Source organism: Camelus dromedarius, chromosome 8 (genome assembly GCF_036321535.1).
Source record: "Camelus dromedarius isolate mCamDro1 chromosome 8, mCamDro1.pat, whole genome shotgun sequence".
NCBI classification, from domain to species: domain Eukaryota; kingdom Metazoa; phylum Chordata; class Mammalia; order Artiodactyla; family Camelidae; genus Camelus; species Camelus dromedarius.
Window position 1 is genome coordinate 40,530,647 of NC_087443.1, and position 20,439 is coordinate 40,551,085.

General features: G+C 39.6%; 1 protein-coding gene across 2 annotated transcripts in view; it reads left to right on the top strand.

The window, feature by feature from the left end:
• Positions 1-1,031: 1,031 nt before the first annotated feature.
• RHOBTB1 (Rho related BTB domain containing 1) overlaps positions 1,032-20,439 on the top strand; it is a 116,468-nt gene continuing 97,060 nt past the window's right edge. The window contains exons 1-3 of one of the 2 annotated variants that reach the window (XM_064488139.1): positions 1,032-1,110; positions 1,606-1,739; positions 14,530-14,631. The gene's annotated coding sequence lies outside the window, so the exon portion shown is untranslated. The remainder of the gene's footprint in view (positions 1,111-1,605; positions 1,740-14,529; positions 14,632-20,439) is intronic. The other variant, XM_031461241.2, reaches the window with a different exon arrangement.

The window sequence follows — 20,439 nt, forward strand, 5'->3', positions numbered from 1 at the left end:
TACACTTTATTTAATAATTCTTAGAAAAGTATTATTTTTGCTAAAAGTAATAGATACCCTTAGCCCTCCATTATCCAAACTTAAGAGAAATGGTGGAACTGAAGTGTGGGGTCTACCGATAATTCTTGAATCTTATTTTCAATGATTATAGACTGCCTCTCCTATAAACTTTTATATCAGCTGTTAAAAACTCTTCAAATTGATTTTGTTGCATTTCATTTTCACTCCTCCACAACGCAGAAGAAATGAAAAAGAAGAGTAAAGAGAAAGTTCTGGTTATGTGGAGGTGCAGGTAGTGACGAGCTGAGGTATTCCTGGTAACTGGGAATCTGAGTTATTCAGAGGTGACCATACTAAGAGGCTGGGGCAGAGCTAATACGCAATGGACTGGTTTCTAGCATTAACTTTTTATTTAAAAATTAAGTCCCTTTAACCTGTTCACTGAAATGTTACTCGTTTGAAACAAACACGCAGAAGGCTGCAGTGATGGAGAGTCTTATGAGACAGATGACACCAAGTGATGTGTGGGTTGTGATGTCAGCACAACCGGCAGATAGAATGGCTTGACTTTCCATTCCTTGGCTAGAGAAGGTCCCTACAAGAAAAGGCTGACCCTTGACATCACCAGAAACTTTCCCCAGACTTGGTCTCCTTTTGTAGGAGTCATCCCTGCTCCTGGCTCCCAGGCGAGTCCCAGAGGTGGGTGGGAGGGACGCTGACACTGGGACGCGGCCCTGCGCTGAGAAGGGCGGGGTCGCGGGCACTTGGGTCAACAAAGCCTGGGGGGCCCGGTGCAAGTGGGTTGACATCTCCCGAGGCGGGAGGCGGCCCAGGGTTCCCGAGCCCCCGCCCCGATGACTCCCGGGCAGGCCGAGGGTGGGGAGGGCCCAGCAGCCCCGCCCCTCAGGCAGGCGGCGGCAGGCCGGAGCTGAGTGGGGGCCGTTTTTGCCGCAGGTTCGGGGGGTGGGGGGGCGCCCGAGGTGGGAAAGGGCGGGGTCGGCCACTGCTCCCCCCACTCCCGGCTTTACAAAGCTACAAAGCGCTCACGCCAGCCCAGGACCGCGAGCCGCCGCCGCCACAGCCACTGCAACGTGCTTCCAGTGTCCCCAGGTAGCTTTGGCGCAGGGCGGGGCGGGACCGCGCCGGAGGTGGGGGGAGAGGGTGGGCGCGGTCAGAGGGGGCTCTCGGTGCACCCCACCCACCATAGCCGCAGACTCAGGACGCTAAGGCTGGGAACATCCCCTCGCACCCCTGAAAGGGAGGTGACCTGGTTACCTCACATTGACCTCCTGACAGCTGCCCAGCTGCACTAAGCAAGTAGAGCCCCAGAGGGTGCTTGCTTCCAAAATACTTGGGGTGTTTTCTGCACCTACATACCTAACTGTACACACACACACACACACACACACACACACACACACACACACACGCAGGCGGAGGCGGAGACAAGGGCCTGAGGGATTAGAGGGATAGGGTCACGTCAATCAGATTAGAATCTGGGCTGGACGTGTCCGCGCCGGGGTCCTCAGACAGTAGACACAGGATCTGCGTCTCCTTGTGTCCGGCCCTCAGGTGATGCGTGACAGACATTTCTTGGTTCGTTAGCTTGGAGAACCCGGGCTGTAAAACGTTTGGGTCAAGAATGAAACTTTGATCCACAGAGGCTTTCCTTGCCCTGCTCGCCAACATCTTCCGGTGTCTGGAACAGGGGTAGACTGGAGGATTCTAAAGAGTTTAAGGTGGGTGTTGAAGGGACCTTAGTTTTTAAAATGTGTGAGTTTTCAAAAAAGAAAATATAAACTCTCTTAGTTTGAATTAGCCTTTATTTTTCAATGTATGTATTTTAGAAGAATCAATAACTGGTGCTGACACCAGATAGTGAGTCCAGTGGGCATGGATCTGAAAACTAAGTTCACTGTATAGTTTTAGAAAAACTGACTGCTTCTTTATGTGCCTTTTTATGTGCTGTATTAGTGGGATGCATCTTTGTTGGGAATCCTGTCATATCACCTTGGTGTCTTGTGAGGTTTCCTCTGGTGTTGGCTACCTGACCTGGGACAGAGCCCAGTACGTTCCCGTTTATATTTCAGGTGTGTGCAAGCCCGCATCTCAGGCCTCTATCCTTGGTCTCTAGTGAGAGAAAAAGGAATCAGAAATGTGCTCTTGGGAAGTTGGGGAGCAAGAAGGAACAGCGTAGATTTCTCCCCATTAAAGTTTTCACATATTGGCAATTTAAAACCCAAAGCATTGTTTACCACCTGTCAGATGCACTGGGAAGTGTAAGAATTAACTAATAAAATATTTGTAAAATGCTTCCTGAATATAAAATTCCATAAATATGCTAAATAGTAATAATCCATCCATTGTTAAATTTATGTAGCTGCTTCTGCCATGCATACAAGATGACTTAGAATGCATGTTTCCTGTCAATTAAACAATGAGTTTGGAGTAAAATAATGAGTTCAGTTCGCATCCTGTGAAACTTTGAAATATAATTTCTCCCATAAGGCACCACTGGCAGGGAATCATAAAGCAAGCAGCACTTCGGAAAGCTATCTATGGAATGGCCTTTTACCTTATGGTTGGGGGAAAAGGGACCCAGTGAACTTTTGAAGCTAAAAAATCCTGGGCCCTGGCTCGAGTGTGCCTGAACCACAAATATTCCCTTACATGCAGGGTGAGTCAACAGGAGGGACAAGCAGGTTTGGTGGGATGGCCTTAGAGCTGTCCACTTTAATCCACAAAATACACCTCTTGGTATTTTAAGGCTGAAGTTCAATCTGTGGTTTTGTTCATAGACAAGAAAATCTTCATAGTTACTTGCATAAATTATTCATTCTTCCAATACCATAGGCTTGGTTTTTAAGCATCCTTAATACCAGCAATTATTTTAATATCCAGCAGATAACTGAATTAGTTTGTTCCCAGCAGACTGAGTGACATGTTAACATTTTTCTCTTTGCATGTATTTAATAATAAAGTGTGTCATTCTTCTGTTTGCCAGTCTCCTAGAGTAAAGCCTGTTTCTTACATGCTGATTTTGAGTATAAATATGGCTGTGAATGGTCTTTTCTGTCTTATGAAGACAATTCTAGATTCACCTCTAGCAGATTGAAGGGTGAGCAAAACCATGAAGGTGGGAATGCTTTCCCTTCATACCTTCCCACTTTCAGTGGCCTTTTCTTCTCCCTTCCTCTCCTCCGCTCTCTCCAGATGGATAGTTGCTAAACAGACACCAGTCTGGTATTCCAGAACTTCCCCTCTGCCACCACTCTTCCTTGATCCAAGTAACTTAACCTCTGCCACACTTATTTTCCAACAGCTTGCTATGAGTAAGTGGACTAGATGAGAAATCAAGACAGTCTGCATCTATCATGCAGCTATGATATACCAGGAACTGTATGACATTATCTTATTAAATTGCTCTAACAATCTGATGCGGGCGATGCCATCTGTGTTTCTCACAGAAGGAAACTGAGTCTCAAAGAAGCTCTGGACCAAGGCCTTTTGGGACCTTCTGATGTACTGTGATTCCCTAAGGATTCACATTCAGGACTGAAGCATGGAAGAGTTCTCCCATTAACTAACTCGCCATTTGATAATTCCCTTAAACCCTTCGGGGTTTTCTTTTCTCTAGTTTTGGATTAAATTATCTCTCAGGGATGGAAGGGACTATTCCAGGATTTGGGGGGCCAAGCACGTAAGCTGCTCCCCTTATCTCAGGGGATTCCTAACTATCCTCTCCCCTGCCCTGCCCTGCCCTCCAACCTCCTCCCTTGTTTAGCTTTTTTCTTCCTTTAGGTGCAGGAAAATGTCTTCTCCAAGAGGCTTTTCCCAGTCACTGTTCAGGCTTCTATTATTCTCTGTCTCACCCTAGTATCCTTCAGAACACCGATTACAAAGTGTGGTTATTTTATTTATGCGTCAGTTAACACATGGTGGTTGTTCTCATCTTCTCCCCCATCACTCCCCCGTGAAATCATAAGCTGCATGAGGCCAGAGCTCTTTTGTCTGACTGTTTTTGTTATTTTATTTTCAGGGCCTAGCACCATGACACATAGTTGATGATCAATAAGTTTATGTTGAAAGAATAATTTTCTCTTATGAAGGACATGTGCTGATGGCCAATATATTATCCCTCCCATGGGTAACTTATATGAAATGTCATCAGTCTTACACAGTTCAAGTAACTCTAAATTATGAATGGGATCCAAGTATAATGATGGAGACAGCAGGGGCTGTCCTTGGACAACAGGACAGATGGGCACACTGCACATGGTCCAACCCCCATATTTTACAGCAGAGAAAACAAGCTCAGAATGATCACAGAAATTTTGGGTTTAGGAGCTACTTTAGAAACCAGCCAGTCAATGGCCTAAAGCCACTGTTTTATTGACAAGGAAAGACAAAAGCTCAGAAAAACACTGAACCGTTAAGTACAGAACCTATGCCTCCTAACTTCCAGACTCAAAAATCTCGAGGACCACTCAAGTCAACAGGGGTAGGGAGTTTTGGACAACGATGCTTTCTTTCAGAAATTCTGAAGATCCTTAGGTTTCCCAGACCAATCCTGGGTAGCCGCATTAATACCTAGCAGTACATCCTACTTCAGAAAATCTTATTTTAAAATTTTGTATGGCCTCTATCAACTTCAGTGACTCATTTACTACTTTAATGATCCATCAGGCAGCCTTTTAATACCTGCCATTAGTTTACCAATTCTGCTTAAATGCTTGGGAGCTCCAAATGGGAAATCTACAGTGCTGAGCATTTAACATTAGTGTGATAGATTCCAGATACACTTAAAAAATGATTGATATTTTGAACTCCAAATAATGCTGGCTTGTTTTTAAGGACTAAAATAACTTTTCTTCTCTAACTTAGAGAGCAATCCTTGCTAGAGTGTTACATCCCATAAAAAAGCAGTTCTTAAACTTTAGAGGTCATAAAAATCATCTGTTAAGGCTTTTAAAAAATCCAGATAGCTTGTAGCCATTCTGCACAGTTTTGAATTAATGGGTCTGAGATTGGACCCAGACAAGCGCATTTTTAACAGACACCTTTAGTGACTTCTCAGTCAAATGGTCTGAGATCTCACTTCAAGGGCCAATAATAATTTTGGTATGCTTTGAAATTTTTCCCAGATTCTTCCTAAGAGGATTTTTTAGACAAATGTGTTTAAATCTAGTAAATAGTGGAGATGATCAAAATTAGTTTATTCAGTATTATCGACATCTGTTTCCTTGTTGTAAAAGCCATATATGTATAATCATGATTTAGCTACCAGGTTTGATATTGGCCCCAAATCAAGAATGTTCCAAAATGCTTCTGTTGGACCACAAAAATGAATCAGCAATTAGCAATAAAAGTTGAATGTTAAATTCCTTGGAGAAATAATGAAACCCTTGCCCTCTAGATGATTATACTCAGTAAAGTTGAGAAGTAAGATTAATATCCATGAAACATTCAAGGACAGGGTTGCAGATCAAGTACAAGAGGCCCAGTTAAATTTGAATTTAAAATACACAACAAATCATGTTTTAGTATAGGCATGTCTCATATAATACTTTTATTTGCTAAATCCAGCCACCTTGCTCAAGGAACATTAGCATTTAATGTCATTAGTTTCCAGAACTCAGTGTGTGTTAGGGAGCGGGGGTTGCTGAGTGGTTGTTAAGCTTTTAAAAACTGATAAAAGCTCTGGTCACGCTCTTGAGAAAAATGTCCAACGGCACTTTCCAAAAGAACTATCATATAATTCCATGGATTCCAGGCTGCCAAAGCTCTCGGGGATACCAGGGTCACTGCAGTGGTGGACATCAGAGGCTGGCTCTTCAAGCTACTTACTCTGGGCTGGGGAAACCTTGAAGATGTCTTGGAAAAGTGGAATTTGAACAGGGCCTTTAAGAGCAGTTATCTTTAAGCTGGTTTTTGGGTTTAGGGGGACTTCTGATACTTTGAGAAGCAGGTCCCCATAGGGTTTGAGGGTATTTAGTGCAGAGTACTGAGAAATTAGCTTGGACAGGTTAAAAAAAAGTCTAGATCATGGACAACCTTGGATTCTAAAGGGTTCAGACTGCCTATGCTGGGAAATAGAGTATCCTCAATGATTCATCAATTAGGGGAGAAAACGTGATCAAACAAAGGGAGACAGTGTGGGGAAGCTGCCGGGAGCCTGGGCTCCAGGGTCAGCAGGCTTGGTGTAAGCTCTCCATTAACAAGTTGGGAAGCCATTGATGTGTGGGCAACTTCTGAGAGCCACCCCCACCATCTCTTGAGCTGGGAATTGGGAATAATAATAAAGGCTACTAATAGGGTTGTTATGAAGACAGAGTGCATTGTACAGTGCTTGGCACAGTGCATGACACTGTGTAAATATTCAGTCTCTGGTACCTGGTACTCTGACATGCTGCTGCTGCTACTGCTACTGCCCTTGTTATTATTTAAGGGGGACCAGCCCCCCAGTAGCCTACAGGAACAGTTCAAGGAGAGTGAAAGATGCGAAAAAGGATGGTCTGCCCTAGATTTGGATAAGGCTTTAAAATGTCCCTTTTCCCAACTTGAAATTTCATTATCAAACATCAGAGAGGGCAGAAACAAGTGAGTAAAATCATGTGTGTACTTCTGACTGAAAATTTTAAAATACTCTCAACTCTTCATTATTTCTCCTAAAAGAGGGAATATTATGGATAATCCAAATACTTTACCCTGATCCAGAGTCAAGTAAACTTCTACTTTGTGTGTGTTATTCTTAATAGCAGATTTGCTGTCTTTCTTTGGTTTTGGCTAATATTTAAATTAATCTGCACATGATAAGCTGAGACTAATTGATCAGAATGGTTCCCCAAAGCCGTTTAAACAGCAAGGCAGATGAGTTTATCGGCTATAATTTACCAAAACTTCCCTTCACAGAGCTAACTGGTAATGCTGGAGATGGTCTCATGGAGACTGTGGGGTCAGACTGCTCAGGTATCAATCCCCTCTGGGTCTTCCAACCAGCTCTGTGACCAGGAAAGTCACTTTGCTTCTTTAGACCTCAGTTTCTCCCTATCTGTAAAACAGAAGTTATAACAGCCTTTACCTCGAAGGCCATGAGTATAGAGGTCTCACGCAGTTCCGGTACACTTTAACTGTTCACACAGAATTCTGTGACCTCAGTCCTGTCTTCATCTTACCGGTATTTCTTTAATATATTCATAAACAGTTCAATTCAGGAAAACATATAATGTGGGAGATATTCGTGATCTTTAGTCACCTCTTAATTTACTGATTTACACAGCCAAGGCACTTCCAAGGGCATTTTCCAAGCCATAGAGTACAATGTTCTTATTTCAAAGAATTTTCAATCCCAATTTTCATTATCTGTTCCTTTCTCCTTCTCATCCGTCTTCAACTTTTACAGGATGATTGATGCCTTGCTAAAGAGCTTTGGGTTTCAAACTGTACATTAAAGCTTCTGGAATCTAGAATTTACTTGGCTCATAAACCTATGTTACTGAACAATACAAAGTTGTTTTAAAGTATATTATAGTTACAGGTATGGCAGTTATATTTTACTTGGTTTGTGCTGAGTATCTTGAGGGCATCTCCCACAGTGCCTTCAGGATGGTAGACTCAAATATTTATACACTGAATTTAATGTATAATAAAATCCATTACATTCTTTTTCTGAGTATACTTTCCTTCACGTTAGGGAATTAAACTTGAAAAAATGAAAACAAGGAAAAGATATCTAACCTTCATGCAGAAGATCATTAGTCCAATATTTCTAGCCTGAAGTACTGATAATAAATTTGAAAAGTGAATGTGGAGATCTACCATCCCTATTTTTTAGAAGAGCTATGGATGATAACAAGCCTGTATTTCCATGAGGGTCTTTGCATTAGCTGTCTCTCTCTGGAATGCTCTCTCCTCCAATCTTGCCTGGCTCAGCTAAGATTATACCTCCTCAGAACAGCCTTCCCTGACCATGCAATCTCATTCACTTATTTTACATTACTTTGTTTTATTTGTTATAGTACATTACCATCCAATTATTTCGTATTTGTGTCATTGTCTACCCTCATCCCCGCTGGACTAGAAGCACCCTGAGGTCAGAGGTCAAGTCAATATGTTTACTGCTGTTTTCTAAGTAACTATTACAGTGTCAGGTACTTAGTAGGTAGTCAATAAATATTTTATTACTTAGTTGAATGTCAAAAGACCAAGATCTCGTTTTCTGGCTTCATTCCACTGCAAATGAGTAATTTTTCATCTTTTGGGTCAAATTCACCTTTCAGAATTGGATTAAAATGAAACTCCTCCATAATAAAAATTTATATGCATAAAATGTTACATATAATTTGAGAGTCCCTTGCTCTTAGGCTAGAAGTTCTAGCTCTAAAAGTATGTATAAATATTAAGAAAATCTAACTGAAACATTGAGCTAAATATCACAAAAAACTTAATTACTATCAACACCAGTGTCTTAATGTTCATACATTTATGGTAATGAATTATCTGTTGCCTTGGGAAAATTTTGCAACTCTCCAAAGGGGGAAAAAAGGCTATCTATAAATGTATATTTTATTTATATGCTGGAAAGGATTTAAAGCTTATAGAGAAAGGCTAATAAAAATACATACTGTACAGCAATATAAAATATATCTCAAATAGGTAAGAAAAAAATGAGTCAAAGGAAAAAAATAAGGCCAGGAATGTAAGAGAGCTAGGAGAGAGATTCATACTCAAAATTTATAACGTGAAATTCAACACTCTTGCTAGAAGATAGTAACAAATTTTATTCTCAGTTTCTTAGCAGTCAAAGCAAAGGAGAAAAAAAGTAATCAGTTATGCCTTGCAGAGGGTCATATTTTACATATACTTACATACAAATATATGTATATGTATTTAACAGCACACTGCTTAGAAGAAGGAAGCCTGAGTGTAGTAATAAGGAACAGAGATTATTTTTTCCAATGTTTGGTTTTGGTAAGTGCCCTTGTACCTGAGCCTGAAATAACCTACTGTGAAATGTTCAAAAATAACCAGCACTGTCGATGTTTATAATCAAGATTTTATGGCTATCTGTAATTTTTGTTAGCAGTAGATCTTGCAGAAAGAGGCCTCATTTGGTCAGTAAGACCCTCCCAGAACTCAGGGAAAGAGGGATGGGGAAACAGACAAGGAAGACAAAGGTGTTTCTCCATTTTCTTCTACCGCCATCAGCCCCTGCAGCATTCCACCCTTCCTGCTGATGCACACTGTTTAAACAGAACAACTGCAGCTTTCATTCTCCCCTGTGAGGGCTGTGTGTCTAGGACGCTGACTAACACAAGTTCTTCCAGGTAACCTTAGTTTCCCTGGATAGCAGTCCATCATGGGCATCCATGCCTTCTCTCTCTGAGAGAGCAAATACAATAACTAGCTTCTCAGAACATTATGTGGATGTGTGGCATTCTCTGAGGGGCTATAAATGGATCACACTGACAGCTTTATTTGTCATTCTTAAACGGAATGTGTTTCTCCCCCTTTGTGCTAAATCAAAATCAGATGGCATTTCTTATTTCAATGTGGAATGTCTTTACTCTCATAATAGCAAAAATGCATTCACAACTGATCCTATTCTAATTGACAAAATTTGTGTTTCATTATTTTGAAGGGGGAGGGGGTGGTCCTGGAGGGAAAACAACTTATGCAACATTTTGTTTTGCCTATTTACTGACATCCTGATACCGCTGATAGAATTCTGTCACCATATGGAGGCAGAGACAATTATATTACACGTAATGACATGGATTTTAGAAGTAAAGATATAAAAAGGCATACCCAGCAGAATAGCCACAAACCAGAGACAGAAACATTTCTGAAATCTCTTCTCTCCTTTGCCTCCCCAGCTTGTCTCTAGTCCTAATCATTTCTTCCTGTCTTTGCAGTGGCTCTTGTTCAACACAGAGTGAGAAAAATGGCAGGAATAGGGTTGGAAACTACTACCTTCATATCTTAGCCTATTTTTCATGTGCAAAAACCAGCTTCTTTTCAGCCCAGGTAAAATTTTTCATTAAAAAAAAAAATCCCTATCATTCTTATCTACCCACTAATGAATCTGGGTGAGAAAGAAAGCCCTCCTACTTTAATTTCTTAAATCTATCAAAAGCGCCCCAGGTTCTTGTTACTGATCTCAGTACTGTGCTTATCTTTTAGCATTTTTAAACACTAGGCTATAAGTACATTTTTCTTGCTGATTTTATACCTGTGTTTATTTTCATTTTATATACTCATGCTTTCAATCAAGTTGTCTTCAGTGAGTACCTACTATGTGCCAGACACTGTTAGGATGCAGTGAGCTGCATCAGGTATTCCCTGCCCTCACTTGGCTGCTGGAGAAGACAGACAGTAAAAGAATGACACGATCAGGTTGAAATCACAACTGCTCTCCCAATGCAACAAAGGAGAGACATAAGGTTCTAGAAAATGAGATCTAAATGATGTATAGGAGTCAACCAGACAAGGAGTATAAGCAGAAGGCATGATGTATAGGAAGGCCAAGTAGCTGGAGGACAGAGAGCAAGGTGAATAGCTTGAGTCTGGAGATGTCACCAGGGGCTATCATCATGAAAGGCTTTTTAGCCGTAGCAAAGCATATACCTTTGTCTTAGCACCAGTGAGAAGGCTGGTTTGGGTTTTTTGTTTGTTTGTTTGTTTGTTCGAGGGGAGAGGAGGAATACAGTTAGTTGTATCATCAATTTTACATTTCAAAAAAATATTTCTGATTACAATGTGCAGTACTGGTTGGCAAAGGGCAAAAGTTATGTAGACCAGTTGAACTTCTTAAGTAGAGAGATACTAGTGGCTTAGCCTGGGGGAGGAAGGAAGAATTCTAAAAAGTCAATGGATTCGAGAAATGTATAGGAGGTAAAATTGACAGGTCATCTGCGATATTTATGTGAAGCCTATGAGGAAGTGTCAAGGAACACTGGAAGAGGAACAAGTGTGAAGAGACAGAATGCTAAGTTCCATGTTGGACATGTTTAGTTTGAGATGTGTTGGAGGTATCATAGGGTAGAGCAAGCAGACAGCTGGTTATGGGTGTGGAGCTTGTCAGAGAGCTCTGTGGTCCAAGCCAAAAACGTGTGACTCATCTTCCCATTCATGGGCCTGGATATGGTGTGATCCACAGATGGATCTGACTGTGCAGAGAAAGGCTGTCAAGTTAGCAATGGAAGAGAGTGCTAGGAGCAAAGTCTTGAGGAATTCAAATCCATAATGGCCAAATAGTGAAGGAGGAGCCTGAAGGAGTAGCAGCAGAAGGAAACCCAGGCGATTGCTGGGACAAGGTGGGCAAAGAGGCAAGAATTTCATTTTGAGAAGGTGGGAATGGTCAGTAGGCTTGAATGTGGAAGACAGAAATGTTTACTTAGCAGAAGTGGAGAACACTGATCGGAGAGAACTGTTTTGAATTAAAATGAAAAGAAATTAACAAATGATATGTCTGGGAAACAGCGCTGTAACTGGCTCTGTCTGTGGTCATGCCTGAGAATATTTCACATGTTCATATTTTATATATATCTTAAGAAGATACTTGGGGAGCAGGCGTGATCAGGAAGAAAGTCGTTTTGACATACTGGTGACCATCAGAAAGAGTGGAACTAGGTGGAATTTGGGCACAGAACAGTCTGAGGTTCTGGGGTCTGAATTGGAAAGAAAACCTGAAACTGATACTAGGGAATTTTATGAATTTTATGAGCTCAAGGCTGCCTGTTCATCTGCCCGATGGTGCTCTTGTGGGCAGGGTAAATAAACCAAACGTTCACGAAGCAGTGTTGACTTGCCTCACCCACTTGCCGGCACTGCTGGATGGGGGAAGGAGGCCCTGGGCTGAGAAACTGCAGAGCACATTCTTGGCGACCTTCCTCCCTGCACCCCTATAACACAAATATTTGAGCCCACCCAGAGGGAATGGAGTGGAAGTCCTATCTCAGCACAGTGAGCCATGGGATAAGGCAGAGGTCAGACTGAAGTGGTGTCAGCTGCACATGGGAGTCAGAAAAAAAAGACGAGCGTCGGTAATGATTTACAGCAGTTTGGCTACAAAGGGGAAGAGAGAGACTGGAGGGCAGCTGGAGAGAGTGGATAAGTGGATGAGTAAGCACTTATTCATTCAACAAATATGAAACTACCTTATATGTATCAGGCAACAGGCTAGGTACCAGGAAGACATCCTCTATCTGTACTGGGAGATCTGCTGTAAGATGGACTGCGTGCAGTAATCTCAGATGCGTCATGACTAAATGTTTTGTGATCTGATTCATGAAGACAAACGCATAATTCTTCCTCAGATATAAACACTTACTTGATTTTTATAAACTGATCAAACAAATGTGTTAAAATAATAAAGAGAGAAAAGTAACACTTCTACCTGTATCTGGGGTTTTTTCCCTCATCCTCTCTCCTTTCATTACTTTTGTCTTCCAATTTGGACAGTCTTGCTATTGTCACTTACTCAGAAAATATTTTCTAAAATAGTGTCCTTAATCGTGGCCTTCCACGGCACTGTCTGACTTTTAAAACCCATCTAATCTCTTGTTGTTTATATAGTATCCACAGTATTCAAGCATGAAATATTACACCGTGGAAGTTAGAAATGTGAATAAAGCAGGGTTTTCCCTAGCTAGATTATAAGCTTTCTGAGAGCTCCTTACACTGCTGTATTTGTAACTATCAAAAATAAAGCCAGAGTACTGTAACTGTGGTTCTTGTAGTGACGGTAAGTTTAGACTTGATCCTATAGGGATTGGATAACTGTTAGACATTTTCAAGCAAGTGGGGAAGTATGAAGTTTAGGAAGAACTAGGGCATTATGAAATCTGGGAAATGATGGCGACTGGAAGCAGAGAGTATATGAGATGGGAGGCCATTGCCTGAATGGGAGATGGGGGATTTGTTTTTGGTTGACAGTGGTCTTGGACATGTGAAAGGGAAGTCAAGCTTTTTTGTACCAGGTGGCTGTGGTCAGGTGGCTGTGTTTTGTGCAGAGTACAGTAATGGAGGGGAGAATGAAGATGATGCCCAGTGTCCAAGCCATGGAGAGTGACAATGCCAGGGACTTTAGGTAGGAAAAGAAGCAAATTCCAGAGAGGATGGAGATGAGGAACCAGCCTGGAAACGCATCCAAAAAAGATGTAACTCAAGCTTTGAGTGTGAAAGAAATTGCTGCCAAGTGGAGAATCTTGAGGAAGCCCATGTTTAAGGGGAGGTAGAAAAAGGAACATTGAGAGGAACTTCCTGTGAGAATAGAAGTGAGGTGGATTTCAAGGAAGAGCCTCTCCCTGTAATTTGTTTCATTTACAGGGTTATCATTTGGTTGTCTCTTTTCTCTCTCTCTTCCTTTCCCTTGTGGGATGGCCGCACCAAATGCGCTGTGCAGCTGGCAGTACTGGATCTCGTCTGGGTTCGAATTTCCTCTCTGCAGCTCTACCCTCTATTTATTAATGAACAGTGACTTGCCCAGAGTCACCTGGAGTCATGAGCAATCAGTGATTTCCTTCAGAAGCTCCTCCTCACTCCTGAGAACATGACTTGAGTGAAGGAGCTCCTGGTGTGTTTGTTAGGAAGGCACAGCAAGGGAGCAGAGCTGGATCATTTGTTAACTGGGAGTCAGTGGGCTTCTATTTAGGATTTCCCTTATCCAAGCTCCAAGCTTGTCTCGAGGAGTAATACAATTTTTATAGCAGTAATAAATACCTTCAAGCACAAGTATTATTTTGCCCTTTGGGTTTCATAGTAGCTAGTCAGCCCTACTCTTGTTAAATAGTCCATTTTATCTCAGTGCCCCTGTACCACGTTACACTAAAAAAAGTCTATGAATTTCACATCAAGAGGATAAAATACTTGATTTCTTTTGGGGCAGGGGAGTGATGTATTTTCTCTTTTCTAATAATAGGAGCTTAGGAAGAAATTATCCTTTTACCTAAATTACCAAGAAATTCAAATCCAAATTATAATGTTAATCATTTCAAGTGTTGACCAACATAGGTAGCATAGATACATCTTCTTTTTTTCACTCCCAACCCTATTTTCTTATTTTTAATTCATATTTCATTATTTTTTTTCTTTTTGGAAGCCACCTCAGATCCTTAAGATAAAGAGTCAGAGAATAAATAAATGAAATACTTTGACTGTTAATTCAGTATCTTTCTACACATTGTCTCATTTGATGGCCAGAACAGTCCATTGAATAGGTGGCATTAACACTCCCACACGAGAGGTGAAGGAAATGGCAGAGGTGAAGTTAAGGACTTTCAGTTTACTCAGACAAATAAATACTGAGTGGGATTCGGCCCCAGGTCTTCTTTCAGTTCTAATGGCAGTAGTCATTTCAGCCTTTCTTGCTCAAACCTTTGTGGACAGCTGGTTGATTTGTACATGACGTATGGTTGGCTGGGATACCTCTCAGTCAGATGGGAAATAATCATTAACATAAGAAATCAGTATTGCTTGTAAAGTTTTCTTCTTGGTGATGAACCATTCCATGCTTGTATCTCCTACCAGGTTTTGTAACTATCAAGAAGTACGTGAAAGAGGCCTCTTTCATCAAGTATTCTTGATTAAGTTATGAAAATGGGATGGAAACTTATTTTTCTCCTTCGTATGGTAAGTAACTACTACTACGGGTAGTTCTAATTGCCTCACAATATTTGCAAAAGAAATGGAAATGCTTCTTGTATGAAGACTGCATGACTTATCCAGATTTGTCTTCAGAAATGTTTCACAAAAAGGGGGAATATTCCATTTTTCAGTTCGATAGTGGTTTTTATCCATGTTAAATATGTTTTCTCTGGTTTAGAATTTGAGTCACTTGGATCTACAAATGAGTTTTGATCATTGAAGTAACATAACTCTTCTACCCACTTTATACACACTTTTAAAATTCTTTAGTGAGCAGCATCTTGTGCAGAAAATTGACATGTGGACTCTGAAAAGTCATGGCCACATACAAGGAAGATTTAGAAATGCCAGATTGCTATGCTGTGGCATTTCTCTCATCCCACATGCCCTACTTTGGCCTGGGCACTGACTGTCTTTAATTGGAAAAAGTTATCACTTTGCCAGTGATTAGAACTGAGTCATCCCAAGTGCACGAAATCAGCTTTGAAGAAAGGGCTATCTTATTGAGTTCTTTCACCAGTATATTGTGCCTGAAGGACTTAATGATTTGAGACAGTTCACTCTCCTTTGTCCACTCACGAAAATCGCTTATTTTCACTCTTCACTGTATTTTCTTTATATGTCCTAATACATATTTAAAAGAAAAATTCTCTATATATGTGTAGCCGTGAATATTGTAAAATTTCATCTATTCTAATATATTAGGGAGGTGGGCATATCTTCATTTGTGGGAAAGCTGAATTATAGATAACTTTTAAACCAATGTGTCTTTTATTACTTCAAACTACATATAGTAACTTCAACAAAACATTACAAAATAGAAAACCTTAAGAAGACCTGTTATAATAAATCATACAAACATTGTTATTAGCATATAGATTGGGTGTATGTAGGAGCTTATAAAGTGCCCAAGGTTCACCAAAAATAGTTTATTTTGTGTCCAAAAAGTGTACATGAGATTGAAAATAAATGTTTAAAACACCATATGTTATCTACCTATAAATAAACTATTTGTGAAACAAAGGTAAATGTCAGCTCAGCTCATGAGCAAATTATCAAAGATTTTAAATTTATTGAAGCCCTAAATTAATGAGATATTACCATGTGTGCATAAATAACTTAAAGAATAAAATGTGCTGATCCTTCTCTCATGTGGGTATTTGTGCTAATGAATCAGGATCCTATTTACACTATTAGTCCCCAAAGTAATTGCTTATTTGAAGAAGTTCTGTCTTATGGGTTTTCAGTTAATTAAATCCATTTGCATTTTATGCACACATTTTAAAATCTCAAGCCCTATTTTTCATAAGCCAGATTCAAATATGTTCATGTGATAATACCTCTCATTAAGGCATTAGTCTTTCATTCTTAAAGGAACTTTCCAAATAAGCATATGCATAAAATGTTTATTAATGAAATCCAATCAATATTTTAGAAAAGTCAACCCATTAAATGTTGTTTTTTAAGTTTAAATTTTCCTATTTGTAATGGTGATTACCATGTTGAACATACCTTCAATTGCTAATGTTTTAGTTAGCTTTATTTATTTATTTATTCAATGGTTTTTTTTTCCTGCTTTGACTTTGCATGCCAGTTTTTAAGTACTAATACGCCTGCAGAATTACAAGCAACCCTTTCCTGAAGAGTAGCTTTTTCAAGGTATGTGCATATAAACTGACTGATCCTGCCAACCCAACTGGGAGATCACTAAAATATTGAGCAAAACTTTTTAATACTGAAAAACAAAGTACAGTAATTCACAAAGTTAGGCATGGTTTAGAAGGCACAGCTTTCAAATATTTGAGAATTTGGGAATTAAAGTACACAAGATAAAAACTGTAAATGCCTTCATTAGATCCAAACTATGGAAATCTCTCAGTGCTACTCTAGTTTGGAAGCTTGCAAAAGCTACCAAAGTTAGGAGAGTAGAAGCAGCACAGGACAGGCCAGATGAAGGAGGGGCCAGGGAGAGCCATGGGATCCACACAGCGGGCCCAGGGTCTGACATCAAAGAGTATCATGGCAAGGGCCAGACACTGGGAAAGGCACGAAGGAGCACAACTTGGAAAGCAGGTTTGAAATCCCATTTTTAAATCAGCCTAACTGAACTACAAGGCAGTTACTAAATGTTTATCTAGTTAACTGCTTATCTTGGTTTACTAGATCCCCTTTGCAAAGACATAAAATGCAGAATCTGAATATATTTAGGTTCAAATTCCAGCCTAAGAAATACTGAATCAAAAAAGGGTAGAAATGGAAAAAAGGAAGAAAAAAAGAAATGATATCCTAAAATCAGAATGAGCATGATAGTTATTCTGTCCTTTTTTTAGCCATATTGGACAATAATGTAATTTTGTTGTCATCTGAGCAAGGGATTATACTATAGGTATTAAAAGGAAAACAATTTTTGATATCCTGAAAAAACTCACACACTTTATAATAAAATGAACAAATTTCATTCAGTTAAATCTTACTGATTCATTTAAGCAATGATCTATGTAAAGTATAATACCAATGGCCTCCTAAGATGATAACATTCTCTTTGTAGCTGGAATTGCCCTAAGGAAGCATTTTTTCTCATTTAGAGAAAGCAAGAATAAAGCACTTGTATTACCATTTATATAAATTTTTAATACTGAATAAAATATTAGTGTTTAGTATAATATTGATTCTCAGCGTAATACCCCTCCATAATGGCATGCTAATTGGTTAGAATTAAATCAGACAGATTCAAAAACCCTGAGAACAGACCATCAAACATTTGTAATTTTTTTCATTAGTTTTCAGAATTCCAATTAAAATGGAATTAGTCTGTCGCATAAAAGACCATAGTACCGTAGAGTTCTGTGCACTCTCTCTTCCTTCCCACTGCTCCACCCCCACGATGAGGGAAGAGGGTGGGCGGGGAGGGCAGATCTTCCCTCCCGAGTTTCAACCAGAGAATAACAGCATTCAAGAGGCAGGTGATCTGTGTGCATTCCAGCTTTCTAATTTACTAACTGTGAGACCTTGGGCATTTTACTTAAACCCCTTGGAGCCACAGTTTCCTCATCAGTAATATTTCTGTCTAACAGTGCTGACCTCCCTCGAGTTGTTGAGGAGGTAAAACAGGTTCTCAACCAGGAATGCCAGGATGCCGCTGCCCTCCAGGAGATATTTGGCAACATCACAGCTGGAGAGGGTGGGTGTGCTACTAGCCCCTTGGGAGGAGAGGCCAGGGATGTTTCAAACTTTCCTAAGATGTACAGAACAAAACACCTCCAACCCTCCAAAAAAGAGTCATCCAGCCCAAAAGGTCAGTAGTACCAAGACTGAGAAACCCTGGAGCAAAGGGAAGCAATGTACTCCACGAGCACAGTGTCTGACACACAACTAGGCCCTTAATAAGTATTAGTATAATGACATTGTTATTGTTGTCATCATTTATTAGAGAAGGAACTCCCAATTCCCTGCATGGTATCAGGACTGAGCACTATAAACAATTCAGTAAGCCCATCCCAGCATAGGCCATCGTGTCTGACTGCTAAGTCATCTACTTGGGGCGGCCAGTTTTTGAGGGCCTTTAAGAATGAACTGACCCACTTAATACCTGACTAGTCTAGCAGGCTCGTAAAGAAGACTGTAACAAAGTTCAAGGATATCATTTAATTTTTACCCTCTTAGAAATTAGAAGAAAACAGGAAAAGACAAATAAAAAGTAACTTACAATACCCGGTGACTTTTACTTTTTAACTTCTGCTGTTAGTAATGGCTCAGTCTCCTGATGATCATTTACTTTATCAAATAAACTGATGTTTGGACAAATAGCTAGGAAATATGGTCTTCTCATTAATATAAGATATAGCTTAACTGTTTATATGGTACATGAATATTACCAATCTCAAAACCAGCTGAAAGCAACAATATAGTTTTAGTTTAATGTTCAAACATTTTAAGGAGGGAAAACTCTTGCTTAATTCAAGATTATTTGTCAAACAGACTTGGGTTTGAATTTCAACTTTATAACCATCAAGCTGTGTGACTTTGAATAATTTGCCTAACTTCTCTGAGCTCAGTTTCCTCATCTGTTTAATAGGCATAAAATTACCTAATAGGGTTGTTGAGAATTAAATGAGACAACCAGTATTTGAAACATATTAGCAGTGAATAAATGGTAGCAGTTATTATTTTTGTTATTATTTCTTCTAGGAACCTTGCATTGCCTTCAGTTCTCATTCTTAAGAATGATAATTATGATGTATTAGTACTTTTTTATTAACAAAAAAACAGCTCAAATCACTTCCATTACCTCAAAAAACAAACTCCTAGGCTTCCTTCAATAAAATCGATTTAAGAAGAAAAAAAAAACATACACATTACACATGGAATTTCCCAGTGAGAATCTTTTTAAGGAAACAGTGAATTTCCCAAATTAAAGAATGAATGATGGGCACATCTTTCTCTCATATTTTAATATAGTTGATTATCCACTTTTTAATTAGCCACCTAATTATAATTCAATAGAAATTTCCCTAGGTGAATGTAGTAACCTACTTCAGAGAGAGAAACGGTGCTTTGAGTGGGCAACTCCTACTGTGAATTTTGACACTTTTTCCAGGTCCAATTTGTTCCAAACCTCAATGGCCCAGGAGAGATGGGAAGAGCTGTTTCATAACCTAAAAATTCTGACTGCCAGGAAGGTTGACTGTAAGGCTAAATTCACCTTTAATCAGTATTTTATTTCTCCATTTCTTTGTTCCCTGAAGAAGACACAACTGTATTTTTTCTTCCCATCATTCATATGTCTTAAATTTGAAAATAAAAACATAATTAATCAAAACTATGGTTCCCTTCATTTTTCTTGGTGGTTTACTTTCTTCTTAACTACTCCAGTTTCTCCAACTTCTAACTGAAAGGTACCTGGATGATTTTATTATTATTATTATTATTATTATTATTATTATTATTATTATTATTATTATTATTATTATTATTATTATTATTATTCCCAGGACCAAAAGGAGACCATCTCAACATCATGATAGGCATTTATTTAATTCCACAACCCATTCCATGTTAAGGAGGGAGTTTTTTAAATCTATTCCTTAACAAGGGATGTCCAAAGTTCCCAAACCTTAATAGTTATACTTTTTATCATTGGTTATTCATAGACCCTAGCTTAAAATGTTTTCAAACTTAAACCATTTAGTGCTGATCAGATGAACTGATTGCTTTATTGAACTCTCTCTTCCAACCAGTTTTGGCTTTGCGTAGTTAGAACTTCAATGTCTTTGCATATAATTTTGAACTACTGTCTCTCAATTTCTGGTGCAGATTCATTAAACTTATGCAGAGAGGAGAGCTGAACTTTTCATTTTAATTAATTGAGTTTATCTCTTTGCTTCCACTCTTGCCTCCTATAGTCTATTTGCAATAAAGTATAAGTCAGGTCATTTTGCTCCTTGGCTCAAAACTCCCCAGTAGTTCCTTGTTTCAATCAGAGTAAAAGTTAGAGCCTAACAATGGTCCTCAAGTCATATGTGTTTCAACCCATCATGAACACCCTCTCCTTCTGCCCCCACCTCGACATTTACTCCACTCTAATCACTCTTGCTTCCCTACAGCTCTGCCAGCACACCAGGCATGTTCCTGCCTCAAGGTCTTTGCACATGCTATTTTCTGTCTGTGACATTATTCCCAAGGAATCTTCATGACCTGCTCTCTCATCTCTGAGTCTTTCCTTAAATGTCAACTTCTCAGTAAGATCTTCACTGATCACCCTTCTAAAAAATGCAATCCCTTCCCACAGTTCCT